The sequence below is a fragment of the Papio anubis genome, chromosome 8 (genome assembly GCF_008728515.1).
Source record: "Papio anubis isolate 15944 chromosome 8, Panubis1.0, whole genome shotgun sequence".
Lineage (NCBI taxonomy): Eukaryota > Metazoa > Chordata > Mammalia > Primates > Cercopithecidae > Papio > Papio anubis.
Window position 1 is genome coordinate 58836323 of NC_044983.1, and position 20574 is coordinate 58856896.

Below are 20574 nucleotides of genomic sequence, written 5' to 3' on the forward strand. Positions count from 1 at the left end.
CCCAAAGTTTTCGTATTACAGGCATGAGCCACAATGACTGGCCTCCAAATATTTTTAGCGCCGTAAACTTACTCTGTTACACTCCACCACCACTAAACTTTAAGCATCTGTACTCGCTAAAATAGACAGTCCAAAGCTGTTATATGATTGTGTCTATGAAAGCCTGGGGAATGAAGATGAAGTAGGGAAATAATGTGGAAACTTGAAAGGCTATTTCATGGTCCTTTTCTTGATTTCTCCGTATTGGAACTAGCCTACAATTGACGTGTCTTCCCGAGAGAGAATTCATGAAACCGTTTCTTATTAAATGCATACTATGCTTCAGTTAAATGCTGGACTTGGAAAAAAACAAACCAAATCTTTGCTTTTAAGGAGCTCAGAGGGTGGAGAAAGAGACTGCCATTTCATTAATTAAAGAAAGAGTGATTGCATGACCCTGTTCTAGGTACTGAGGCTGCTCCTGTGAACAAAATGGACACAACTCTTGCTTTCAAGTTTTCATTCTTTGGGGGGAGGGAATGGATGATAAACAAGATAAATCAGTAAATAATGTGATATAAGAAATGGCAGTCAATGCCATAGGGAAACAAAGCCAAAACGTGGGCAGCGCCTATAGTGATGCTGGAATAAACACCTGAGTGAGGTGAGTGAGCTGGCCCAGGGGTATCTGGGACTGGAGGGCTGTGGGCTTTGGCTTCTATTCTGAGGGAGATGGGAAGCATTAGAGTAAATAATCCCAATCCAATCAGAAAGCAACTATACTTGGGGACAAAAGACTCCTAGTTTTGGCTTATACTCAGTGAGACCGAGCTATTGGAGTAAAGGTTTACGAGTCAATGTGACAAGTGCACAAAACAGGTTTGGAGACCATGGTGTGAGAACACAGAGGAACACTACCAACACTCCCTAGGAGATCTGGAAAGGCCTCACAAAGGGGCTGTTTGCATGGCCTTAGTGAATGTACTGGGAATGTTTGCCAGCCAAAGGAGAGAAGGGGAAAGAAGAAAGTACTAGTCAAGAGGGGCTGCCTGTGCAAGGCCTTTCTGGAAGCTCCGAAGAATTAAAAGACAATGCTAGTCTTTCTTTTCTAGAAGTTTTAAGTGTCTAAAAGTAAATTAATAAGACAGGGCCTATAGAGCGTGTTTTCCTCCCTTCAAGAAGATGTTTTTCAACGCACTCTCCTACTTGTTTTTAGCAATTAGCATCTGCTTTTTTGAAATTGGGCAGAAAGTTCAGTGAGAGATCGGGGACATTATCTAGCTATAGCTGTTGAAGGTGCAAAGAGAATGTTTCTTCCTCTCTGAAAGTTCCATGATTTTAGTCTATAAAACAAACTGACAGTAGACAGACTAATGGGAAAAAGGCACACACGTATATTAACGTGTGTAAACAAGGGAGTCATACACAAAGTATGAGACTTAAAGAAGGGGCCAGGTAATGAAGTTTTATACCATCCTGAGGTTACAAAAAGAACAGGGGCTTGGGGCTTCTCGGGGAGAGATGGAGACACTGGTTATGGGAAAGTGAGGGAGGAAAGCATGGCGTAGAGCTTATCTAGTTTTGCAGATAAAATCCTCCAGGGAGGAGCTCTCAGAAAGAATAAGACAGGAGCCTGTGGTAGCAGTTTCCTTAGCAAACCTTTAAGGTGTCCAACTTTTAGTCCCTTTTTCCCAAAAATTAAGCTTTCCTAGATCCAGAGAAGGGAAGCCACAGAGAAAGCTTGGATGTTTATTTCACCTATATGGATTTTCTCTGCAGATACAAATCTCCCCCATAAAAGACAGCTTTTCAGGGCTATTCTTGTGTTGGCAGTCCCTCTGAATAGCCATCTCAAAATAGACCAAAAGAGTATATTGTGAATGGCATATTTTTGGTTTCCTTCATTTTAGTTTCCTTTTTTTTTTTTTTTTTTTTTTTTATTTTTGAGACGGAGTCTTGCTCTGTCGCCAGGCTGGAGTGCAGTGGCGCAGTCTCAGTTCACTGCAACCTCTGCCCGCCAGGTTCAATCGATTCTCCTACCTCAGCCTCCTGAGTAGCTGGAACTACAGGTGGGCGCTGCCATGCCTAGCTAATTTGTGTATTTTTAGTAGAGATGGGGTTTCACCATGTTGGCCAGGATGGTCTCAATCTCTTGACCTTGTGATCAGCCCGCCTCAGCCTCCCAAAGTGCTGGGATTTCAGGCGTGAGCCACTGTGCCCGGCTTAGTATCCCTTTTTAGAACTGATAAATCTGTTATTTCTGCATCTGTGAAACTCTTCTAAGAAATCAATAAGATTGATTGATTGATTGATTGCCATTAAACTCAGTGAAAATGAAGCTTACATGGAGCCCAGATGGTGGTGAGAGGTGGCCCCTGAATACCTAAGAGGTGGCAAAGGAAGCAGCGGATGTCTGTAACTCAAGTGGGAAGCAATGCCAATATCAATGGTTAGTCCAGTGGTAGAAAAGATTGCACCACTATGGGAAAGAGAGAAAAACGTTGACGAATTGATGGGGCAGACATATAAGGCGACAATTTTACACTAAAATTTGATTACTTTGGGGGTAAATTATACAGATCTTGCTTCTGTCTTTCAACAATGGTATTTTGCGTTTGTATAAAAATTTTAGATTTCTTGGCACAAGCTTTCAAGAGACATTACTCAATTTTTGTTTTGAAGTGTTTTCAGATTTTCTATGCTCATATTTTTGTCTGGTGAGCTCTTGTGTTTACCGAAAATGCATCTAGGCCTCTGGCTGAAAGATTCCAAAGGGGTTTCTGGAACTAATGGTATGAGGAAATAAAAACAAAACTGGAAGGAAAAGTTCGTTGACTTTTGTAGCTACCTTACAATTTACTCTGAAATTACTTAACATGTAGTTATTTATTAACATAATAATTCATAAGTATACTGATTTATTTTCCTTTCAGCTTCAGAGAAAAGACAAATATTTTTCTCTGTTGAAAGATAACTTTTCAAAAAAGATAAAATTATGACACATACACATATATAAAAGTGAACATGTGTTAAAGATTTTATTCAACTGGTAAGGAGGAAAGTAGACACATTATTGCAAGTTCGAAGAAGTAAAAAAAAAAAAGCACACATTTACATGGAGTAAAGGATGTTGAAAGGGATGTGCAAATGGAGGCAAAACTAACTTCTTTCACAGTGAGGGACAAAGGTCAATCAAAACTCCTCCAGGTATGACAGAATTAGCATGTTATTAGACAAGAATTATTTGCCATTGCTATCAGTTATCTACAGTTCATAGAATTGTAAAATAGCTTCAATAGAATGAGAATCAAATAATGCAGGAGGTGCCATCTAGAGTCTATGTAATGCATAATTTTCCACTGAAGCACAAATATTACCCCACATCACTTGGGAAACTCTATGTAAGATTTATAAAATAATATTTACCATAGAACATTTCAAACATATGTAAAAATAATAGTAATGAATACCAATGTACAGCCTGCTTCAGTAATCAATGATATTTTGCCAATCTTGTTTTATCCACCCCCCGTACTTTTTAATAAGCTGAAATATTTTAAAGACATACCCACATATTACACTATTTTAAATATCACACTCTTGTAAATACCACAAAATAAACTTTTTACATCACCACAATACCATTTTTCACACTTAAAAAATTAGCAACAATTCCCCAGTATTATCTAGTACCCAGTCTATATACAAAATTCCCTGATTATCTCAAAGATATTTTGTTTAAGTTCTTCACATTAGGATCCACATACAGTTCATACATTGCATTTGGTTGCTGTGTGTAAGTGTCAAGAATAGCCTCCCTCTTTTTTAAATGCTATTAATTTGTCTGCATAACCAGGTCAATTTTGTTTAGCATTTACCATCTTCCGGATTTTTCTGATTGCTTCTTATTGGCATCATTACATTGTTTTTCTTTCCTCTGCATTTCTGGTAAAGAATAGTTAGATCTAGAGGATTGGTTAGATTTAGATTCAATCTTACTTTGGCAAGAATGTTTCATGAGGTGCATCACATGAAAAGGTATATAATATCTATGTTGTTCCCAGTGTAGATCCTCACAAAAGAGGAAAATGCTTTGAGAATGGACCATGCAATGCTTCCATGGTACATCTCAAAAGATATTCTCCTGATGCTAGTGGGTGACCCAACATCAATCAGCTCACTCTCTGATCAACCTATCTCCAATGGGAATCTTACTGCCCTTGAAGGCAAATGTTTCCACAGCCTCAAAGTGTTTAAATTGTTCTTTTTCCCCCTCTAAATGCACAAAGAAATGAACAGCCCGCTGTAGTAATAACCATTTACTGCAACTGCTCTCAGACGTCTCCAAAACTGCTGCCCTTGCCAGTGACCTGGTAGCTATTGCACACACAGTGGCTAAGTGCTTTCTCACAAAACACAGTAATCCCTGGTACCCCCTAAAGCCAAAAAGATCATGGAACTCAAGATGTATTAAAGGCTTAAATGTAAAACCCAAAACCATAAAAATCCTAGAAGAAAGCCTAGGCAATAACATTCAGGACATAGGCATGGGCAAAGACTTCATGACTAAAACACAAAAAGCAATTGCAACAAAAGCCAAAACTGACAAACAGGATCTAATTAAACTAAAAAGCTTCAGCACAGCAAAAGAAACTATCGTCAGAATGAACAGGCAACCTACAGAATGGGAGAAAATTTTTTCAATCTACCCATTTGACAAAGGTCTAATATTCAGAATCTACAAGGAACTTAAACAAATTTACAAGGAAAACAACCCCATCAAAAAGTGGGCAAAGGACGCTTCTCAAAAGAAAACATTTATGCACCAACAAACATATGAAAAAAAGCTCATCATCCCTGATCAGCAGAGAAATGCAAATCAAACCCACAATAAAATACCATCTAATGCCAGTCAGAATGGCGATTATTAAAAAGTCAGGAAACAATAGATGCTGGTGAGGCTGTAGAGAAATAGGAATGCTTTTACACTGTTAGTGAGATTGAAAATTAGTTAAACCATTGTGGAAGACAGTGTGGCAATTCCTCAAGGATCTAGAACCAGAATACCTTTTGACTCAGCAATCTCATTACTGGGTGTATACCCAAAGGAATATAAATCATTCCACTCTAAAGACACATGCACACATATGTCCACTGAAGCACTATTTACAGTAGCACAGACTTGGAACCAAGCCAAATGCCCATCAATGATAGACTGGATAAAGAAAAAGTGGTACATATACACACCTTGGAATACTATGCAGTCATAAAAAAGAATGAGATCCTGTCCTTTGTAGGCACATGGATGAAGCTGGAAGCCATCATCCTCAGCATACTAACACAGGAATAGAAAACTGAACATTGCATGTTCTCACTCATAAGTGGGAGCTGAGCAATGAGAACACATGGACATGGGGAGGAGAACACACACACACTGGGGCCTTTTGGGGGTTGGGGGGCAAGGGGAGGGATAGCATTAGGACAAATATCTAATGCATGTGGGGCTTAAAACCTAGATGACGGGTTGATAGGTGCAGCAAACCACCATGGCACATGTATACCTAGGTAACAAATCTGCACAATCCACGTAAGTATCCCAGAACTTAAAGTAAAATAGGAAAGGAAAGGAGAGGAGGGGAGGGGGGGAGGGGAGAGGAGAGGAGAGGAGGAAGGGAGGGAAGGAAGGGAAGGAAGAAGGGAAGGAAGTGAGGGAGGGAAGAGAGAGAGGGAGGGAGGGGAGGGGAGGGGAGAGGAGGGGAAGACAGGAGAGATCATGGAACTCAATGCAAAAGAAAGCAGAGTTTTAGACCTGAGAAAAACCTGTCCATAACTCTTGCGACTCCATGAGGAAGACAAAAGACCTTAAAGAGGAGGTGTGTGGCACCTTTCTCTGGGTTCCTCAAGGGGTCTCAGGGTGGCTAGAAATCTCTAGATTTCTTTATGTGGCAAAAGGAAGGAGGAGCCAAAGTGGAAGTAAATGGAAAAACAAGTCTTAGAGGAGTCAATTGGGAGAGATTTTAAGCTTTCCAAAGGCGAATGAAGTTTTGCATTTTTCTCATTAAAAAAACATGCCAACAAGAAGGGAAGCAAACAGAGGGACCAACCCCTCTGAGAGTAACACCTTATTAAAAATGATTTCAGTCGACTGAAAAAACTTTCCAGGAACAGGGTCCAAAAGAGAAAAAGTAGAAAGACCTTTAAAAATAAAAATAAAAATCATAACTTGTTGGCTGGGCGCGGTAGCTCACGCCTGTAATCCCAGCACTTTGGGAGACTGAGGCGGGCGGGTCACGAGGTCAGGAGATAGAGACCATCCTGGCTAACACGGTGAAACCCCGTATCTACCGGAAAATACAAAAAATTAGCCGGGCGTGGTGGCGGGCGCCTGTAGTCCCAGTTACTCGGGAGGCTGAGGCAGAAGAATGGCGTGAACCCGGGAGGCAGAGCTTGCAGTGAGCCGAGATCGTGCCACTGCACTCCAGCCTGGGCGGCAGAGCGAGACTCTGCCTCAAAAAAAAAAAAAAAAAAAACTTAAAAAAAAAATTCATAACTTGTTATCAGCTTTCAGCTAAGCTGGCTTCTGACCTTAGAGTTCTTTTTAAAAAAAAAAAAAGCTTTCAAATCTCTTATCAGATTTCCACCAGCACAACCAGCCAATATTCCTGGCTTTTGAACTTTTTTTTTCTGTTAAACCAAAAGTATCTTTCCAAGTGACTCACTAAAATCAACAAGCCTTAACCAAGGTTATTACTGAAACTAAGGACGCCCTAGACAGCTCCAAAGGGTTGCAAAGCAGTTCTCACAAGGTGCAGGACTACAACAAAGATGTCTCAAAGAAAGGAAAGTTTTACTAGCCTCAAACAGGGAATAACCCACATTTCTGTACAGCCATATTCTCTAGGGTCTCAGCTTCTCAGCTGACCATCTACCTACAAAGATCCAAAAGCCTCGTGTGCTCTCAGAGACGGAAGAAGACAGGCAATCAAAACCTGTTGTTGGAAGGGAAAAGGATCAGTAACAAAAGAGTACCCCCAAAAGTACCTTTTTAGAAGTACAGCTTTCCAGTGGTGTACTTATCCTTGTCAGGACTCAGTCCAATAAGTCTCTTCATGAAAACCCCAGGAGGTATTTTTCCAGATTTAGAATAAACTTTCACCATATAAGCAAGAGAAGTTTCTTGGAGAGAGCATAGAAAAGGCAATCTCAATGATTATCTGAGACAGAGAGAGAGAGAGAGAAAGAAAGAGAGAGAGAATTCACTCCGAGGAATAGGCTGAGATAGTAAAATACTTGTTGCCACAGATGGCTATGAATGGTGCTTGTTCTGCTGAAGTCTCAGGGAAGAAAAAAAAAAACAGCGTTTGTGCATACAGTGCTGCCAATATCCCACAGATCTGGGATATTGTTAACAGACCTGTTAATCCATGACACTAGGTAGCTTCTCCTGGGATTCCATATTGCCAGGACTAACCAGGCAACAACAGTGAGAAGACAAAAGCCTCTTATGGATGGAACTTTTTATTAAGACAAACTCTCCTGAGAGCTTGACACATTTGGAACAAAAAGTGTTTTGCTTAAAACTGTGTGTGTCTTGGGTTCCAGACTTTTCAGACAGGGCTACTGGACATGACGTGAAAATCACACTCAGAATGACAGTGCTCCCACTTGGTCACAAGTCAAGCTCTCAAAACCATTAAAACAAGAGGAGAGGAGAATCTCATTCAGTTTTTATTCATGGTTCTCATATTCTCTACCAGTGGGACAGAATCTATCTGATGGGATAACCCAAACCTTTGTTTCATAAGCTCTGAGTCCTTGGTGCCCCTAACTTTGTTGAGTTAATGTAGTTTTTCTTAATTATTACCACATAACATAGAACTCTTGGGTGAATTCCTTCGGGTGGAAATATGGTCTTTCTTACCCCTCTTCTATAGCTGAAACCCAATTTCTCCTTAGTAATTCAGATCATGAAAAGTCTCTTCATGAAAATCCCAGCAGGGGCTAGAATTTGGCTAGCACTATGACTCCCCTTTTCTGAAGGTCAATTCAATAGTAAGAGAAGTTGTAAATGGTTATGTGACAGTTTCAGTTTCTAATTTATTACAACCATAATTGTATTCTCTAATCAAATAATTCTCTTGGGTACTAAGACCTTTAAATTTTCTGAATCAAAGCTTTTTGGTACAGTAAACAAACTTAGTAAGTAGGTTATTAGATGTAATAGTAAGAGAAACATAGTCACTTTTATCTATTGTTTCCTGACCCTTGTCTTATGCAATAGTGTTTCTGCACCAAATATTGGCCATGTGTTTAAGGTATATCGATATCCTCTAACGCAAATTATAAATCTTACAGGATGCTTTCTCTCAGGTAACACCATAATTGAGTCTTGCTTGATTCTTTGTCAATCTTTAGTTGATTCTAAGTCAATCAACTGTGTCTAGGTGGTAAGGAGGCTGGCAAACCCAGTGAATTCTGTTGGAATGAGCTCTTCACTATGTCTACTATGCCATAAAATAAATTCTCAGTCTGAAGCAATTATGTGTGCGATACTACGGTGATGACAAGACATCTGTAAGTCTACCCACAATGGTGTTTCTGAAGCTACTTTGGTGAGGAAAGCCAATTTATAAGTGAAATGTGTAACTTTTCTATGAGAACATATTACTGCCTCTCCCTTATGTAAGTGGGTTCCGTGTAATCAACAGGTCAGCCGCTGAATTGTCTCCCCAGGGAATGGTGCCATATTGGGGCTCATTACATTGATGTCAAATTGGGAAAGAACCAGTTCAGACTTAGTGAAGGGAAGTCAGGATTTTGAGTTACGTATATAGCGCACATTTCTGCCATCATGTAATTGCCACTTTGTAATGGAACCCATTAAATTGACAATAGGGTGCCTGGCAATTAAAAGGATCACACACAGGATGGGTTGTCTTATCCTCTTGATTACTGAGAGACTCCTCTGCAGTGGAGACCTTTAGTAACCTTTTATCATCACCTTTCCATCAGAAATCCTTGTCTCCAAAGGGTATTTATATTTGAAGCCTGTGCCCATCTCAGGAGATACATCCACACATTTCCACCCATCTGCCTGATTGTCAGATATTTAATATTGTTGTTTCCAAATCTGTTATCCCAACAACCCATTAGCCACTGTACATAAAACAGAGTAGATATGTATTTCAGGCCTTTTCTCCTACAACATGAAGCAGACAGCCAGATGTACCTGAAGTTCTGCCCACTGGGAAAGTTTCCCTTTACCATCATCTTTCAGGGATAACCTGAATGAACATGTCATGAAGTAGTTGTTTACATCCAGTTTGTGCCTTTATGGTGTTGGCCCATTCATAAGCTGGATCATGCTTTTCCTCCTCTATTAACTAATTATAGGAATTCTTCATAACACCATAGCTGGGAGTTACGGGAGAGACGGCAAAGCAGTAGGGTGAGGTACCACGAAAATTTGGGCTGCATACTTATGAAATTTTTCTATGCTTCCTTACCTGCTAGAGCCCTGCTTTGTATATATTCTTTCCATTTTACAACAAAATACTGCTGCAAACATTCAATTTTATGATTTATTAGATCAGGTAATAAAAAACTGATGATGAACAATTCAGGTTAGATAAGTACTTGGTGTTCCACGGTCAGACCTCCAGTCTCTGCCAGAGCCCAATAGCAAGCCAGGAGCTCTATTTGAATGAAGAAGTGTTGTGAGCAGAATAGGGCATGCCCTTACTAAAAAATGCTAGAAGTATGCACTGTGATTCTCCTAATGAGGCCCCTCTGTCTGCCATAGTCATTTCCAACACCATTGGGTGGGTCATAAGACTCAAATGGCAGGGCAGCTGGTGCTACAGCTTGAACCTACTGCAAAGCTTTTTCTTACTTCATGCCCCATACAACACTGACAGCCTGACAGCTGGATGCCAAGTAGTCTGGAGCAGCAAGCTCCAGTGTGGTAACATGTTGCTTCTAACATCCAAGGGGCCAATCCGATGTGCCTCTTTCCTCACTGACATGGCAGCACCTGAACTAATATGAGGCTCATTTCTGTCCTCTGGCATGTGCCATCTTACTAAAGCACCTCATTTGTTGGCTATATCCTGCTCACCAGACCCAATTAACATATAATAATGTAACAGACAAGTGTGCTGAATAGTTTCCATTTCCACTCCAGGTACACTGACTATTCTTTCCCACAATTCTCTGTGTGCCACAAAGCTGGCCTTTATTGGCTTCCTCAGTGGGTTTCCTTGACCTCTGGCTTCAAATTGTGACATGGAAGCAAAATCAGAGATAAAATAATGATGCAATATTTTTTTGGTGGTAAAATAGACGTAACATGATATTTATCATTTTAATCTCTTGTAAGTACGCAATTAAGTAATTAAGTTCAGTTTAACATATTCATTCCCAAATTATTCACCACTATCTGTACATACGTTTTCATCATTCTCAACAAATCTCTGTACCCATTAACCAATAATTCCCCTCCTCCTACTCCCCCAGCTTCTGGTAACCTCTATTCTACTTTCCGTCTCTATAAATTTGCCTGTTATATGTATCCTATGTAATAGAAAGCTAAAGTTTTCTAATAGAAAACTGAAGTAATATTTTTTTACTTTTGCTTGGAACATTACTGATCCTTGTTTCATTTCTCAGAATCAAAGAAACTAATTTTGATTTTTTTATGGACTTTAATAATTGAGTAAGGTATAATACACTGTAATACACCTGTGAACAAAATTTGGAGCATATTTGTTTCTCTGTCTCTGCCTGGCTTCTCCAGAATTTGGAAACTAGTTGTGAGTATTCTTAACTCATGGCAATATAGTTGTTTGCATCAGTGCAATAAAAATCCATGGAATGCTTCCATATTTGTTTTTCTCTGCCTGACCTATTTTACTTAACATAATGTTTTCAAGGGCCATCCATGTGGTAGTATATATCAAATTACATCCCCTTTATGGCTGAATAATAGTTCATTTTATGTATACAGCACATTTTCTTGATCCATTCATCTGTCCATGGATCCTTGGGTTGCTTCTTCTTTTGGTGATTGTGAATAGCACTGTTATGAGCATTTGTATACAAATACCTGTTTTAGTCTTTACGTTCAGTTTCTCTGGATATATACCCAGGAGTAGACTTTCTGGGTACTGCAGTAGTTCTCTACTTAACTTTTTGAGGAACTCACATGTTGTTTTCCATAGAGGCTTTAACTGGTACGATCTTTTAATCCTTGCCAACCAGCAGGTCATGGGTATAAATCAATGGTCATGGGGAATAGGTGGGGGAGTTGATGAATCGGATGCAGTGCTCAACATTCCCAAAGTCAAAATATGGTAGTTTTATTTAATTGCAAAGCTGGCTTAGAGTTCATAACCAATGGGGCTTAGTCCTTTCATGGATTCTTTTAACAAATTCTGAATTTTGATGCCACAGGGGATGATAACTGTATGGAAAAACATGTGATAGAGAGAGGAGGCAGCCAAATGCCACCCAGGTCATTGTGCACAGGGGACTTGCTCAAACATGCCCATGGTGAGAAATTCTGTCCCTTGTGTTAAGGGACATGTGTTATGTGCATTAAGGAAAATAAATAAATGTGGAGTAGCTCAGACCAGGAGTCTACCTGCACACTGGGAGAATGGGGTGGAGCCACCAGGAATTCACACCTTATGCAGGGGAGAGGAGCCTAGCCTCTTCAGCTCATGTGTGGTGGCCTGGTATTCAATTTGTGAGGTGGGAGCCTATTGCCAGGACGCCCTTTTTTCACTGGGAGCTTTATTTTAATAAATTCCAGTCTCCCCTGGGGACGGTGGCTCACGCCTGTAATCCCAACACTTTGGGAGCTCAAGGCAGGCAGATCACCTGAGGTCAGGAGTTCAAGACCACCCTGACCAACATGGAGAAACTTTGTCTCTACTAAAAATACAAAATTAGCTGGGCGTGATGGTGCATGCCTGTAATCCCACCAACTCGGGAGGCTGGGGCAAGAGAATTGCTTGAACCTGGGAGGTGGAAGGTGCAGAGAGCTGAGATTGCGCCATTGCACTCCAGCTTGGGGTACAATGAACAAGAGCGAACAAGAGTGAAACTCCCTCTCAAAAAATATAAATAAATAAATAGATACCACCGTACTCACCTTTCAATGTATCCACGTGCCTAAGTTTTCCTGGTCGTGACACAAGAACCCAGATTGTAGCTTAACTAAAAAGCAGAAAATCTTGCATTATTTTCATGACCCGTATGGGCACATGAGAAAAGGTGATTATATGCTATCAATCATAATGAAGTTTTTATGTTAAGCTATTGCAAACCATGGAGGTAACCAAATTTCTTTGTCAATCATGTTTCCAACTGTAACTACCCTGGACAGTTTGTTATTCACAGACAATTGTTGTTTTGTTTTGATTATTTTCAAAAGTTGGTTTATAATCAGCTATAGGACTTTGACAGGTGCTCTCAAATGCAGGTTTCTGATAACTTTGGAGATTATAACATTGGAATAAAGGAAAAACGTACAGGACTCATGAAAAGCTGAAATGTTCACAAATATCAAACAGAACAAGAGTTAACAGAATGGACTGAACTAATAGAAAACTGAAGTAATGTTTTTCGACTTTTGCTTGGAACATTGCTGATCCTTGTTTTGTTATTCAGAGTCAAAGAAACTGATTTTGAGCTATTTATGGCCCTTAATAATTGAGTAAGGTATATTCCTGAGAACAAAATTTGGAGCATATTTGTTTCTCTCTGCCTGGCTTCTCCAGAATTTGGAAACTAGCTGTGAGTATTCTTAACTTATGACAATATAGTTGTTTGCATCAGCATAATAAAAATTCATTTCCTTTTGCAACAGGACACAACTGGAGAAACTGATTTTTTTACCAAAACATTGACTGGAAGGGTATGTTTCCTTTTAAGGAGTCAAGCTCGACTTGCAGAGCCAGTAAAATTCCCTTGAGAAAACTGGACTTCTCTACACAGTCCCTGTGTAGACAGGGTTCCTAATCTGCAAATAAAGAATGAGTGAGGAAAGAATGTCACCTTCTGGTTGAGCACGGTAGCTCATGCCTGTAATCCCAACACTTTGGGAGGCCAAGGCGAGTGGATCACTTGAGACCAGGAGTTTGAGACTAGCCTGGCCAGCATGCAGAAACTCTGTCTCTTCTAAAACACACAAAAACTAGCTGGGCATGGTAGTGCACACCTGCAGTCCCAGCTACTCAGGAGGCTGAGGCACGAGAATTGCTTGAACCCAGGAGGCAGATGTTGCAGTGAGCCAGGACCATGCCACTACACTCCAGAGCAAGACTCTGTCTCAATGGAAAAAAAAAAAAAAAAGAATGTCACTTTCTAACAGGCCCAGGAACTCCATGTTCTTGGGACCTCAAGAAGAGAGAAGTTTACCCAACTCACAGGTATTTGAGGGTACAAACTCATGGCTGGGCTCGGCTTTAGAAAGTCCTATCTGAGATTCTTTGCAGAATAGAGTTCCACGAAAGCCAATTTTAAAAGCCTATGTAGAAATAATTATTCTTGCTGCACTTTATGCAAATGATCAGGCCAAGTATAAGACTAAAGTTTATTTTACAAACAACTCAGTCCCATTATGATTTGTTTTTAACAAAATTGAGGACTGGAGAGAAAGAAATTGTGTTTCAGGGTTTATCATACATTTGTCATTAAATTCTATACGCATTAGTTGTTATTAAGTTTTTGCCTACATTTTAATCTAACCCTGCTTATTCCTGTGGACCAACCAGCAATCTCTGACTGCAGCTCAGAAGGAACAAAAGGGATGGGTAATGTAAAAATCTGGATCAATATTCTAGTTCTGAACAATTATTCTGCAAATTCTGCCAAGTGATGGGAATAAATAGGGTGCCCATAATACAGAGGTTTCCTTTTTGGGAAAGTGAGACCAAGGTAGCTAACCAAAGCCAAGCCCTATGCACCCGAATCTTAGCAAGCGTAATTCTAGCCACCAGTTATCTGGGTGTGTCACAAGACATCCTTTTCTCTCTCACGTTGGAGGAGGACTCAATTCCACAGCTTTGCCTTAGCATTTGGCTGATGATAAAGAGTCCATGTAATCCCCTGAGACACATTTTTGTCCAAATTCAGTTCCAAGCTTAGAGTCAAAGCCTTAGGAAAGAAAACTGGATCAGAGGGATCCAGAGGCAGACAATAAAGGAAGTTAAAAGGCATAGCACACGTGAGCTTGACTAATTCCTCCTGTTCCATGGATAAAAGTCATGCTAGTATTCATGGCATACATGAGGTCTAGGGAAATTGAAGGCCACTGACAGCATGGGAGATAGGATATATGTGGGTAAGAGCTTTCTGTGTTGTAGGCACTGCAAGATCATCTGAAACTTTATTTTGGAATCACCAAGCTAAAACAGCTTGTTTCAAAAGTTAAGTGACAGAAAATCATTCAATCTGTTTTCCTTGTCTAAAAAGAGAGGAATTGGACTAGATACTTTCTTAGGTGTAAGCATTATAGTTCTAAAATATTTGAAAATATTCAATCTAAAATTTGCTTTTTCCCCTGTAATATCTTAAATGACAGTATTAATGTGATTAATGTTATATCTAGAAAGTATAAAAATCTTCTTTGTCATGAAAGAGCTTCTATATGGTATAAAAGTAAAACAAACCTAAATAGCCATATCTACTTGGCATGTAGCGTCTAGAATTCACACTAAGAAAAGCCCTCTTCCCAAGTGATGTCGCACTCCCAGCAAGGATGACAGCAGCAGAGTCATAATTGAGGAAGGAATTTTATATGAGGGAAGCTATTTTCTCTGTTACACTTATAATTTAACGTCAGATTAAGAATATGAAAAATGCCAATTTGTCTGGTTTCAGAGAATGTTAACACATAATTACTCCGCTACATGAAAGTCATTTGTATAGATTGTCATAGTCTGGGAATAGGAATAAGTATCTGAAGGCAGAGTTTTTAAAAAGAATGAGGCACCCAGGCATCTGTAGTCTGTTTATTCAGTGGTAACCTACTTTTTTTTAGGGTAGTGTACTAAAGGAGCTGGCTACCCAGTGTTGTAAATATCCAAAGGCCAATGCCAGCATGTGCTTACTTAGCCTTGCCCTTTGAGTTAGTTCTGGAGATCAGCTATACAAATTAACTTTCATCCTATTAGCCAAGTTCAAATAATATTTCAAAACAGTATTTGCTTTTTTGTACTACACCAAAAAATTGGTATTTTCCTGATTTAAATGTTTCCAAAATGTATTTTTATACAGCTTGCATAAACTATAATCAAAGAAATAATTTTTTTGTAGAGACAAGGTTTTGCCATGTTGCCCAGGCTGGTCTCAAACTCCTGAGCTCAGGTGATCTACCCACCTCAGTCTCTTAAAGTGCTGGGATTATACGCATGAGCCACCATGCCTGGCCAGAAATACTATTTTAATACATCAGATTAGAATTGGTTAAATGAAGATCAAAGATTAACATGATTGTTGAGAAGAACATTAGGAAACCAATACTTATACAGAACAATACACCACAGAGAGTGGGAGTACAGTTTGGCACACATTTCCAGATTGTTTGGCAAATCATATTCAAATGCTCTGGGGGAAAAGTACATGCAATTTAATCCAAAGATTTATTTTGAGGAAATTATTGGACAAGAATATAAAGGATGACATACAAACATGCTCATTGTAGGAGGGGTAAACTCAGAGATTTCTCGCTAAATATTTAAAAGTTAAGGCCTGAAGTCTCTGTTGTGAAATCCCCCTAACTGAATGTAACAAGCAGGAGAGGGGGCATCGTGTTGCTATAGCTCCAGGAGAACTGACCAAGCTATGTCATTCACAAGAGGAGTAGGAGGATCATGACCTGAGCCCAGGAGGACCATGGCTTGAGTCCAGGAGGTTGAAGCTGCAGTGAGCCAAGATCGCACCACTGTACTCCAGCCTGGGCAACAGAGTGAGACTCTGCCAAAAACAAAAAGAGAAAAGAAAACAAATCAACTCATTTCAGGTCTTTGGTTAAATGTACCTAGATTTGGGCCGGACAGTGGCTCACAGCTATAATCCTAGCACTTTGGGAGACCGAGGCAGGTGAATCGCCTGAGGTCGGGAGTGCAAGACTGACCTGACCAACATGGAGAAATCCTTTCTCTACTAAAAATGCAAAATTAGCCGGGCATGGTGGCACATGTCTGTAATCCCAGCTACTCGGGAGACTGAGGCAGGAGAATTACTTGAACCTGGGAGGCAGAGGTTGTGGTGAGCCGAGATCGTGCCATTGCACTCTAGCCTGGGCAATAAGAGTGAAACTCCATCTCAAAAACAAAATGTGTATATACATATATATATATATGTATACACACACACACACACACACACACCCAGGTTTTCTTTAGACGATTATATTCTTTAAAAAAAAAAAAAAAAACTCCTAATCATCTACATTTGCATTATGGTCAACTTACTATGTGCCTCGTTAGGCAGTGTGGAAGAAACTACTGGTACCACCTATATCTGTGTTTTCCTTGCTGGACAGGCAGCTAGACCACATTTCCCAGCGCACCCTCCTTTTGCAGTTGGGTGGGACATGTGCCTGAATTCTGGCCAGTGAAATTTAAGCAGATGTGATGTGTGATGTCAAGAGCCAATTAGGAAAGCAGACAAAAAGCATTTCTAGTAACAGAAAGTTAATGCAGATTATTGCTTGCACAGGTATCGAAAGGGCTGAGAAAGTAAAAAGAAGAATAAAGTGATGAAATGCCAAGATTAGTAATGTCAGAAAGCACCTACCATGTGCACAATTGGAAGAATAATGGGAAGAGTTGGTGTCACCAGCGACCAGTAATGTAGAGGAGATGCCACCTGGGCTGGTGCTTGGGACCACAGAGGAAGAGCCCTTGAGTTGGTGCTGGATCCACCGAAAGATGGAGGGACCACCACAGAGCACTGCTGGGATCATGAGGAAGAGGCCCCTAGCAGATGCTGGGACTACGAGCAGGATCTGAGTGCTAATGCTGGGACTGAGGAAGTCAGCACTGGGAATGGGCTGCGCCCGTTGAACAATGAGACAGTTAAAAGACACTTTTCCATAGCTGACTGCTTCTGAAAGAATATTGACACAACGAAGGATGCATTTCTCTTCCTTTCCCCCCATCTTCTAATCTCCCACTATCTTCTCATTGGTAGAAAGAAGTTGACCAGAAGCCAGCTAGCAAAGGAGTCTGAGAAATAAAGTTTGCAAGGTTCTCAGCCCAAAAATACATATCCAGGTACAGAAGGGAGAGGTGGGCATGGGGACTGAGAGCAAAGAGGCAGATGACAGGCAAAAGGCCACCTGATGAGAGCCTGGAATGCCATGCCAAGAGGTTTGGATTGTTCCTGAGGCAACAAGAGGCTTTCCAAAGAAGAAATAAATTAGATTTTCTGGATGTCTAACTGTACCTGAGTTTTAACAATAGTTACATTGAAGAGGAATACAATGTAATTATGACCAAACTTCATTTTATTATCACACAACACCTTTTTCTTCTGTTAAAAAATACATGCTTACAGTGGAAAATTTGAGAACAACATAAAATTATTTAAAAAAATAATAATCCTGCCATCTACAGATTGTCACAATTACTATTTCAGTATATTCCTTCTTTTTGTCTAAAATACATGTTTTTAAATATTAAAATGATAAGGTAAGGCAGGTGCAGTGGCTCACACCTGTAATGCCAGCACTTTGAGAGGCTGAGGCAGGAGGATTGTTTGAGCCCAGCAGTTCGAGACCAGTCTGGGCAATATTGTGAGATCCCATCTCTAAAAGACAATTAAAAATAAAAAAAAATTAGCTGGGCATGGTGGTGTATGCCTGTAGCCCTAGCTACTCAGGAGGCTAAGGTGAGAGGATCACTTGAGCTCACAGTTCAAGTCTGCAGGGAACCATGTTTACGCCACTGCACTCGAACCTGGCTGATAGAGTAAGACCCTATGTCAAAAATAAAAATAAAACGATAAGGTAAAAATATTTTATAGCTTTTTCTTTAACCAACATATTGTATTTCTTTATAGGGTAACTTTAATAATTGCATAATATTTTATCAAATAACATACACTATAAGTTACTTAACCATTCACAACATTGTTAAACTTGGAACAGGATGATAAAATGGACATTTTCTAGACCCTAAGGTATTTAGATATAAGATACCAATGTGATTTATAAGACAAATTACTCTGTAGAATGATTGTCTGAAAACTTGCTCATAACTTTTGAATACCTTATCCTCATCTCGGATATAAAGGGGCCAAAAGTGGAGACGAAGGGGAGATTTATAAAACGGAGTTCTCCAGAGAGATTGAAGCTGAGTCCCAGTGGGGAAGGGAAAAGGAAGGCTTTCTCTTTTTCTTTTTACATCAAGAAAGTTGGCCCTCAATGGGGTCACTCTGAGGGCTAATATGATTCCCCTGTAATTAGGGGGATGTCGTAGACTAGCATGTAATTCTTGGTTGGAAAGCATACCAGGCAGAGACCTGTTGGTGAGCTGCTTTATGGCAAGAGGAGAGGAGGGAAGCTGAGTGTCTCCACTCTCAGGGCTTGTTAGGGTAAAAAAAATGCTGAGTGTTTCCCATGAATGAGATTTGGAGCACATTTGTAGAAAGAGCTAGCCTGGTGCTGCCTTAAATTCCGTCCAAGGGAAGCTGTCTGGAGGGATCAGGTTCCAAAAACAGTCTGTATGAAGCAGACCATGCTGTGGACAGAAGTATGTCTTCTACAGACCATGAATAGAAAACAGAAGTTGAGGGGGTAGAGTTCAGCTGTTGGAAAGTACATCATCTATAACTGTGCTTTCTCAACCGGGGATTATTTTACACCCTTGGGGACATTTGATAGTGTCCAAAGATATTTTTGGTTGTCACAACTGATACAAGCATTACACTCATGGGTAGAGGCCAGATATGGTGATTAACATCCTATACAAGACAACAATTATCTAGCCCAAATGGCAAGAGTGCTGAGATTGAGAAACCCTGATCAGGCCGGGCGCGGTGGCTCAAGCCTGTAATCCCAGCACTTTGGGAGGCCGAGACGGGCGAATTACGAGGTCAGGAGATCGAGACCATCCTGGCTAACACGGTGAAACCCCGTCTCTACTAAAAAATACAAAAACTAGCCAGGCGAGGTGGCGGGCGCCTGTAGTCCCAGCTACTCGGGAGGCTGAGGCAGGAGAATGGCGTGAACCCGGGAGGCGGAGCTTGCAGTGAGCTGAGATCCGGCCACTGCACTCCAGCCTGGGCAACAGAGCAAGACTCTGTCTCTAAAAAACAAAACACAAGCCAGGTGCAGTGGCTCAAGCCTGTAATCCCAGCACTTTGGGAGGCCAAGACGGGCGGATCACGAGGTCAGGAGATCGAGACCATCCTGGCTAACACGGTGAAACCCCGTCTCTACTAAAAAAATACAAAAAAATAGCCCGGCGAGGTGGTGGGCGCCTGTAGTCCCAGCTACTCGGGAGGCTGAGGCAGGAGAATGGCGTGAACCCGGGAGGCGGAGCTTGCAGTGAGCTGAGATCCGGCCACTGCACTCCAGCCTGGACGACAGAGCCAGACTCCGTCTCAAAAAAAAAAAAAAGAGAAACCCTGATCTATACTATGGAGAAGGAGAGAGTCAGTACAGTATTAAATATCTGTCAAAAAATGGATTGTGGGATGGCTGCATAATTCTATGAACATACTAAAATTCTAAAAACCATTGAGACGTACACTATAAATGGATGAATTATTACATATGTGAATCATATCTCACACATATATAATAATTTATATTTTTCTACTATAAGTTTGTTTCTATAATATGGCAATGCCCATTGTTTTATAAAAATATCATTTTATAAAAATAAATTTATAATTAAAAAACTGTTAATATGTAACCAATACATTGAATAACCAGGACCCATGGAAGTTAATCAGAAGGAAACTTTATTTTTGTATCCTAGTATGGCTTTACAATCTGTCTATTGGAAGAAATTCTTTCCCAACCACTGGAAAATTTTTTTAAAATCATTCCCATGATCCCTTATTTTCAGCAAAACAGTCTCGATTTAGAAATTACAATATTTAATCCTACGTAATAATCACGTAAGAATCACAACTATGAATTAAATTGTCACCTGAAAGACTTTCAGGGATCATTTCTATAGTTTGTTACAAGAAAAGTTTCTCTGAATTATAGAGCACAAATAATAACATTAAAAAATAAGATAAAATTGCACTTGACTCCCAGCTTGGCCTTTCTGCAGTTAGAAAAAGGAGAATTAACTGAAAATTCCACTCATTTGACATCATCTTATTTATGGCCCTTTCAGGGTTTAAAAGGACAAGGAGAAGAGGGTTGAAGGATGAAAGATAAGAAAGAGCAAAAAAGATTCCCATTTAACTGATATTGATGTAACCTCATGCTTACATCTTACGATAACTTTACGTGTAACCTTTTCAGGAACTGCCAGGATGTTTTCCAAGGTAGGTGAAATGTTTCATATCGTCACCAACAATGTATGAGGATTCTCACTTCTCAACATCCTCATCAACACTTGT